Source organism: Mustelus asterias, chromosome 16 (assembly GCF_964213995.1).
Source record: "Mustelus asterias chromosome 16, sMusAst1.hap1.1, whole genome shotgun sequence".
NCBI classification, from domain to species: domain Eukaryota; kingdom Metazoa; phylum Chordata; class Chondrichthyes; order Carcharhiniformes; family Triakidae; genus Mustelus; species Mustelus asterias.
Genome location: NC_135816.1, coordinates 47,522,843 through 47,532,045, shown reverse-complemented (window position 1 = coordinate 47,532,045; position 9,203 = coordinate 47,522,843). Strand labels below are relative to the sequence as shown.

Below are 9,203 nucleotides of genomic sequence, written 5' to 3'. Positions count from 1 at the left end.
TGCATCTTATAGATGCTGCTGCTGCCACTATGTGTCAGTGGTGTGGGTGAATGTGGTGCCGATCAAATGGGTTGCTTTGTCCTGGATGGTGTCAAGCTTCAAGTGGTTGGAACTGCACTCGTTCAGACAAAATGGCAGCATTCCATTTCACTCCTGACATGTGCTTAGTGGATAATGGGCAGGTTTTGGAGAGTCAGGAAGCAAGTTAACTTGCTGCAGAATTCCCAGCCTGTTCTCTTGCAGCCATAATATTTGTGGTGAGTCCAGTGAAGTTTCTGATCAATGGTAATCCCAGTTGCCATTGAACATCAAGAGAAGATGGTCATTGCCTGGCACTTGTGGGCCATAAATGTTACTTCATGTCTTGAGTTCAGCTGTTTTGTCCATATTTGGCCCAAGACTACTGAAGTCAAGAGCTGAATGGCAGAATCCTGGCACAACTCAAACTGAGCTTCAGTGATCAGGTTATTACTAAGGAAGTGCCACTTGATAGCATTGTTCACAACACCTTAATTCACTTTGGTGATGATTAAAAATAGACTGTTGTAGTGGTAATTGGCCAGATTGAATTTGTCCTGCTTTTGTGGTTAGGAGAGGATCCCCCCCCGCCAGCCCAACCTCCTCCCCCTCCGATAGGATCCCTACAGTGCAGAAGGAGGCCATTCAGCCCATTGAGTCTGCACCGACTCTCCAAAAGACTACCCCTCCCCCATCTATCATGGCAAATCCACCTAACATACACCTAAGGGGCAATTTAGCTAATTCATCTAACTTGCATATCTTTGGAAACCAGAGCACCTGGAGGAAATCCACACAGATCTGGGGAGAACTTGCAAACTCCACACAAATCAGTTACCCAAGGCCAGAATTGAACCCAGGTCCCTGGTGCTATGAGACAGCAGTGCTAACCACTATGCCACCTTGATGTCCTGGTGTTGTTGGGGCTCAAAGAAGTTACTGTACAGTCACTATTGGAGAGGAACACAGTAGCAGAATTGCCTAAAAAGTAATATAAAAATGATCAAACTTTTTGTGGTGTGGATTAAAGGATAAATATTGGCCAATTACTGGAAAAGCTTCTCTATTCACCTTTAAATAATATATGAAGCTGAAACAGAGGAACCATTATCAGGGTCAGGAACCCTCTGGCAAGATGCTTTCTTTTCAGCGGTCTTTGCTGAAGCTCTTCAACTGAACTGTGGGTATTAACATCCCACTTCTGGGTTTCTTGACAGATCAGGGAAAGCAGATGTGACGACACGCTGAATTTGTCAAATGAAGGATTTTTAATTAAAAGGGACCACATTATGGGTTAGAATGTTTTAATGGACATGGAGTTTTGAGGCAGCAACAACCAGAGGAATGAAGAAAAGATATAAGCTGCTCGCTCCCTCTTAGGTCTCTCTTACCTGTAGATGCTGCTTTAGGATAGAAAACAGGTGGAGGAGGACGACTAATGCAACCCTTTGAACAGCCATTCAATAGGATCATGGCTGATCCTTTATCTCAATACCACACTCCTACACTCTCCCAATACCCTTAGACAGATTTCTAGACTCTGAAGGTGTCAATCTCTTAAATATATTCAGTGACTTGGCCTCCACAGCCTTTTGTGGTAGATAATTCCACAAGTTCACCACCCTGTGGGTGAAGAAGTTTGTCCTCATCTCAGTCTTAAATGCCTACCCCATATCATGAGACTGGCCCATTGTTCCAGAACACCCAGCCAGAGGAAACAATATCCCTTCATTGTCTGTCCAGTCATGTTGGAATGTTATACATTTCAATTAGATACCCTCTCATTCGTCCAAATTCTAGCAAATACATGCCCAGTCAATCCAATCTCTCCTTCCATAACAATCATGCCATCTCAGGAATTAGTCTGAGGAATTGCAGTGAGGTAAAATTTCCCAAGGATGGGAGCAAGAGGACAATATCACCAACCAAGCAGGTATCGATGGAACTGACCAATGAAGCCAAGCAGGTATGTGGTCCCTCCAACCTGGAGACACTGCATCAAGAGGATTCCGGATCTCAGGAAGTCTGTTCGCCCTGGGTGGGATTTTCTAGCTGTGCTTGCCCCAAAATCAGAAAATCCTGCTGGAGGTCAATGGACCCTTGCATGTGTTTCCTCCAGGTTCTCTGGTTTCCTCCCATAGTCAGAAAGGTGTGCCATGCTAAATTCTCCCAGTGTACTGAAACAGGTGCCAGAGTGTGGTGACTAGGGGATTTTCACAATAACTTTATTGCAGTGTTAATATAAGCCTACTTGTGACATTAAATTAACTATTAAATAAACTTTAACAGACTGGTGTAGATCCTGCTCAACAATGGCAACTGTATACAATGCCCTTACTGTAACAAAACATCCTAAAGAATTTCAAGGGAGTATTATAAAATACAACACCAAGCCAAATATGATGATGTAGGTCATATAACCAAAAGCCTAGGCAACTGAAACCAATATTGGAACACGAGGCCAGAATTAGAGAGTAGATATCTCAAGGGTTGTGGAGTTAGAGGAGATTTCAGAGGTAGGGAGGGGCAAAGCCATGGAAGGATTTGAAAACAAAGATGAAAATTAAAATCAACATGCTGCTTAAATCAGGAGCAAATGAAGGTCAGCAAACAGAACTGACAGGACTTGCTGTGAGTTAAGACATGAGCAGCAGAGATTTGGATGACCTCTATCTTACAAAGGGTAGAATGTGGGAGAGCAATCAGGAGTACAGTGTAATCAAATCTAGAGGCCAGGCAGACACATGAGTTTCAACAGTAGATGAGTTGAGATGGACAGAGATGGCATGAATACGAGGTCAGAAGCTCATCTCAGGATCTCATGTGACACTAAGGTTCCTAACAGATTGGCTTAATCTCAGACTGTTGCCGGGGCAGGGCTTGGAGTCAGCCGATAGGAAACAGAATTTGAAATGGGGATTGAAAACAATGGCTTTAGTCTTCCCAATATTCAATTGGAGGAACTTTCCTCAGCCAGTACTGGGTGTCAGATAAGCAGTCTGATAATTTAGCAACAAATGAAAGAAACAGCAGACTTTCAACTGAACATGTTATCATGTTATCTTTGTCCTAAGGACATCAGTATTGGGAATGCAGGAGTAAACAACTTCAAAAAGAGCACCTGGAAATTTACAAGTATGTAAATTCAAAAATGCAGTAGTAAATAGATAACAGGCTTTGTCGTCAGTTCAGCAGACTTTAGGCCAATAGGTTACAGATGCCAAATACTTTTTTGCCAAGCCACTGCAGAAATGGATTATTGATTGTATTTGCAGATTATTTCACAAAACTTATAAAAGTGACATTTCCCAGTTCAAACATTGCAAGAGTAGTTTTCCACTGGAGAACAATGTGGAACCCAGAAGCAAATAGGTTCTAAACTTAAAAGCTAAATACTGCAGATGTTGGAAGTCTGAAATAACCACTCTGAAGGACAGCCATACAGACTCAGAATGTTAACTGTTCTTTTCTCCACACATGCCACCAGACCTGCTGGATTTTTCTAGCATTTTCTCTTTTTATTTCAGATTCTGATCTTGCCCGATTTCCAATCTGGGGCAACAAGACTAGATCAGTAGTGGGGCAAGTGCTGGATCTTAAAATAGGGACACAAGAAAAGCAGTACCCAACCCTTTGAAAACTGATTGCTACACTTATGAGGATAATATGGAACTAGCAACATGAAAAAAGACCAAGAAAGAAGCAAAATACTGTGGATGCTGGAATCTGAAACAAAAACAGAAGAATGCTGGAAAATCTTAGCAGGTCTGACAGCATCTGTGGAGAGAGTAGAGCCAAAGTTTCGAGTCGATATGACCCTTCGTCAGAGCTGGAAAAACACTTCGCTGTACAATTGAGGTCATAAAGTTTTATTTGTGTAAAAAAAAGCCTTGGCTGCTGTGAACCTTTCTAACACTTAGTGGAAATTGCTAAATGCACAACACTGCAGTAGGTTTGTGCCATCTGAACTGTCACAAACTGAGATGTTTAGCCACCTGGAGAACAAATAGGATTAAGAAATTTATTGTAAAGTTTTTTCAGTTATAATCTCAATCTAGGTTTTGTGAAGATCTCCAACCTACATTAAACAAGCCACTAATGAACATTTCAAGCCCGTTTTTAAAGAATTTGGCTCTTGCTTTGAGATGGTGGGGTTAGTAACAATGGGGAGCAAAGGATGGTTTAAATCACAAGCGAACAGCTTAAGTGTGTAGTGCTCTTACAGTACTGCTCTGGATTGTCACCAGATATTATGTGCTGACATTCTATTGATTTAGGCTCGGAACATGTTTGGAGTGGAGGGTGGGAGGAAACCTAAATTGCTGAAAGAAACTGGAGACCCAGGTTCTTTCAACTCATAGGTTGAATTAAACATGCCACTGGTCCTCTTCCCACCAGTGTCAGGACGAAATTCCCAAGAGGGAGATCCCTTGCAGGAGCTGCTATCAGGGTTTGGGTGTTGCTTCAAGTCCTTCTTCAACTTGCAGGCTCTATTGGCCAAAATAATATTTCTGATTTATGAATATGACCAATGCATTGTATCAGGAGACTGCATTTCACCAGGAACTGATTGACATCGGCAGTCTCCAGCAGTATTATGTCTGCTGCCCAAAGTGACTACCCCTCACATTAAAAAAAGTCTTCCATAGGATGCCCATCCCAAATTGCCCTCGAGAAGGTGGCGGTGAACTGCCTCTTGAACAGCTGCAGGCCATCTGGTGTAAGTACATCCACTTTGCTGTTAGGGAGTTCCAGGTTTTTGGCCTAATGATCAGGAACAGTAACATAGTTCCAAATCAGGATGATGTGGCTTGGGGAGGAACTTGCAGTGGTGGTGTTTCCATTCGTCTGCAGTCCTCGTCTTTCTAGATGGTAGAAATCACAGGTTTGGAAAGGTGCTTTCAAAGAAAGCTTGCTGAGTTGCTGCCAAAGTTACTATTTAACCTTTCACCAGAGGCTTTTTCCAATTTGCTATGGGGAATATTAGTTGCAATTCCCAGTCTGCAGTGCACACTGCATTAAGCAGATCTCAATGCATTGTCTGCTAGAACCAACCATTGCACTTTTTTAACCAATGAAAATTAAAATCTAGAATGAATCTGAGATCCCTGGAGTCCAGGGTATAATCAGGACATGAGAAGACAAGCTAGGAACCTTTGAACTAGAAAGTCTTCCTTTCTATCAAAATGCAACTAGAATGATATCACTATAGAAAGATCATGCAAGTGTGTGTGAGCGGCACTGGCAGCTGCCAGAATACTTTCAGCTTGTGACAGTCATCCAACCCCTCACCAGCTGTAAACAAGTTATTAACCCCTCATAATATCACTGTAATCCATCACACCCAATTAGCTCAGGTATGGTCAAAACCTTGGGTACACCTGAAACATACCGCACACGACAGGCAAAGATTTAGGCTCCTTCACTATCATCCTCAACACTGGTACCCCACAAGGCTGTGTCCTCAGTGCCCTATTATACTCCTTATACACCTATGACTGCAGTTAAATACCCCTCCAACTCGATTTTCAAGTTTGCTGATGACACCACCATAGTGGGTCGGATCCCAAACAATGTCGAGAGAGAGTACAGGAATGAGAGAATCTGGTGAACTGGTGTGACGACAATAATCTCTCCCTCAACGTCAACAAAATGAAAGAGATTTTGTCATCGACTTCAGCAAGCATAGTGGAGAACATGCCCCTGTCTACATCAATGGGGTAGAAGTAGAAATGGTCGAGAGCTTCAAGTTTAGGTGTCCAGATCACCAATAACCTGTCCTGGTCACCCCCCCACCATGCCAACTCTATAGTTAAGAAAGCCCACCAACGCCTCTACTGTCTCGGGAGACTAAGGAAATTTGGCATGTCAGCTACGACTCTCACCAACTTTTACAGATGCACCATAGAAAGCATTCTTTCTGGTTGTATCACAGCTTGGTATGGCTCCTGCTCTACCCAAGACCACAAGTAACTACAAAAGGTCGTGAACATAGTTCAATCACGCAAACCAGCCTCCCATCCATTGACTTTGTCTACACTTCCCGCTGCCTCGGCAAAGCAGTCAGCATAATTAAGGACTCCACACACCCCGGACATTCTTCTTCCACCTTCTCGTCAGGAAAGAGATACAAAAGTCTGAGGTCACACACCAACCGACTCAAGAACAGCTTCTTCCCTGTTGCTGTCAGATTTTTGAATGGACCTACCTTGCATTAAGTTAAGCTTTCTCTACACCCTAGCTACGACTATAGCATGCAAGAAACAATACTTTCACTGTAAACTAATACATGTGACAATAAATCAAATTAAATGTACAGTCGGCAATCTCAGTACAATATATCCTGGCGGAAGTTCCTATCCAAGCCACTCACCATCCTGAATTGGAAATATATTGCTATTCCTTCACTATCACTGGGTCAAATCCTGAAACTCCTTCCCCAACAGCACTGTGGATGTACCTGCACTTCAGCTACTGCAGCAGTTCAAAACAGCAGCTCACTACTATTTTCTGAAGGGTAACTGAGGATTGGCAATAAATGCTGACTTAGCAAGTGACACCCACATCCCATCAATGAATAAAAGTGTGGCACGTTGTACTTTGCACAACCTGCAATGCAAGGAGGATTGCAGTTGAAGGCAGCAAAGCAACAACATCCAAAAGGAAGAACAGGAAGAAAATGGAGGTACAGCACAACATACTGCAGCTAGAAAAGCCAGGAGATTAATTCATTTCTTTCCCCTGAAAGGTGAAAGCTCTTGACATTGTCAATGCAAAATAAAAATAATACACTCTACACAAGGAAGACTTTCCTCCATATATTCATATGAAATGACTGAGCATTATTTATACAAATCCAGCTAAGTCATTACTGACACTCAGCTAAATACAAATTGTTAAATGCCAGTGGTATATGGGAGGTGCGAGCCACTACCCTCTTATCACTAATGGATGAGGAAGCATCTCTGTAGCAAAATTCCACCAGATACAGTCAGAGGAAAAAAAGTGTTATCCCAAAATACAAGTCTTGCCTTTGAGTGGGTTCAATGTAAATTGCTGCAATTGCCAACTTCTTCAGAACACCCATGTTAAAACCAGTAGTCATGCTATCCAAGTTGCAAGGAGGAATTTTATATTTATTAAATGGCTATTTTTCAAAAGCTGCTTCGCTGAAGTTTGTCATAATTATATAGTCAGAGGTTTACAGCATGGAAACAGGCCCTTCGGCCCAACTCGCCCATGCCGTCTTTTTTTAAAACCCCTAAGCTAGTCCCAATTGCCCATGTTTGGCCCATATCCTTCTTTATCCATCTTACCCATGTAACTGTCTAAATGCTTTTTAAAAGACAAATTGTATCCGCCTCTACTGCTACCTCTGACAGTTTGTTCCACCCACTGAAAAAATTGCCCCTCTGGACCCTTTTGTATCTCTCCCGTTAAACCTATGTCATCTAGTTTTAGACTCCCCAGCTTTGGGAAAAGATCTTGACTATCCAGCTGATCTATGCCCCTCATTATTTTATAGACCTCTATAAGATCACCTTTCAGCCTCCTATACTCCAGAGAAAAAAGTTCCAGTCTATCCAGCCTCTCCTTATAACTCAAACCATCAAGTCCCGGTAGCATCCCAGTAAATCTCTTCTGCACTCTTTCTAGTGTAATGATATCTTTTCTATAATAGGGTGACCAACTGTATACAGTCTTCCAAGTGTGGCCTTACCAATGTCTTGTACAACTTCAACAAGATGTCCCAACTCCTGTAGTCAATGTTCTGACCAACGAAACCAAGCATGCTGAATGCGTTCACCACTCTGTCTACCTGTGACTCCACCTTCAAGGAGCTATGAACCTGTACCCCTAGATCTCTTTGTTCTGTAACTCTCTCCAACGCCCTACCATTAACTGAGCAAGTCCTGTCCTGGTCCAATAAATGCATCACCTCACATTTATCTAAATTAAACTCCATCTGTCATTCGTCAGCCCACTGGCCCATTTGATCAAGATATTTTCTAGACCAGAGAATTTTGACAGGGAAGAGACACAAGACCAGTCTCTCCAAAGCTCCCACCCTAAAGGTTGCAATTCATGCAGATTATCTAAAACAACTTTTGGTAACTTGTGTTGGTAGCATAACTCCTCGGTGACACTGGTAGAAACCCCAGAAGACTGCATCTTTGCAGCAATCAGATAACATACATTACAACCATGAAATATAGCACCAGCCTCATTACATTTAAAAATTAGATTTCTTAGCTATCCAAATGATTTTTGTGCTACCTCTCCCAAGTGGAATAGATAAACATTTAAACACAAATATGGAATCTGGATGGCTAGATATGTTTAAGAGTAATAACTAGTATATGCTTTGTCTCAAAGTAGAAAACTGCATAGTATTTAATTATTCAAAGAATAAAGATGTTCTTGCTACAACATACATCCACAATTTACTACTAAGATAATGGAATAATACTGTAGGCTTTTTGGAATAAATTAAAAATCTTCTGTTAAAGCTACCAGACATCAGGAGTTATTAGATACAAGCATAAGTGAAAGAGTTAGCCAATTATGCAGCTCTGTCAAATGAGCTTCAATAATCCTACATGTTTTCTCACTTTAAATAGTGAGCATCTAAGAATAGTCGTACCCTCATGCCAGATGGTTAATCATTCCCATTCTAGTGCCTCAGATACATTAGTCTTTAGAAACCCAGATGCTACACAGATTAGAAAATGAAACCAAGTGGGAGAGAAAGGAACAGAATGGAGTAAAATGCAGGACTGAAACAGTAGAAATCATCTAAATCAGTGTAGAAGGCCAGCAGCAAGAAGGCAAGGTAAAGGGATAAAGAGGAAGTTCCAGAGAGCAGACTCTTAGCAAAGATGTCTCCAACAAAGACATTGTTGGTCACATTTGTAATAGCTAGAAAGGCATTGGAGCGATCTTACCTGCTGTTCACATCATGCTCCTGCAGCAAGGTCAAAAGAATTTGGTGACCACCCAAATCTCCATTCACTGCAGCGGGATGTGGAAAATCCCACCGGTGTGAACAGTGAAACGATTTTGGCCATTGCCTGTAAAGACTCAAATCATAATACACCAAGGTTACCTGCTTTCCAAGACCCCTGCATAACATAGCCAAAGAAAGAATTTATCTGCACCATTCCTGAACGTACATTCCAGAAGGT

At 42.0% G+C, this 9,203-nt stretch overlaps 1 protein-coding gene across 4 annotated transcripts in view; it reads right to left on the bottom strand.

Moving 5' to 3' along the window:
* Positions 1 to 9,203, bottom strand: part of kiaa1191 (KIAA1191 ortholog) — a 61,418-nt gene that overhangs the window by 35,660 nt on the left and 16,555 nt on the right. The window lies entirely within an intron of this gene.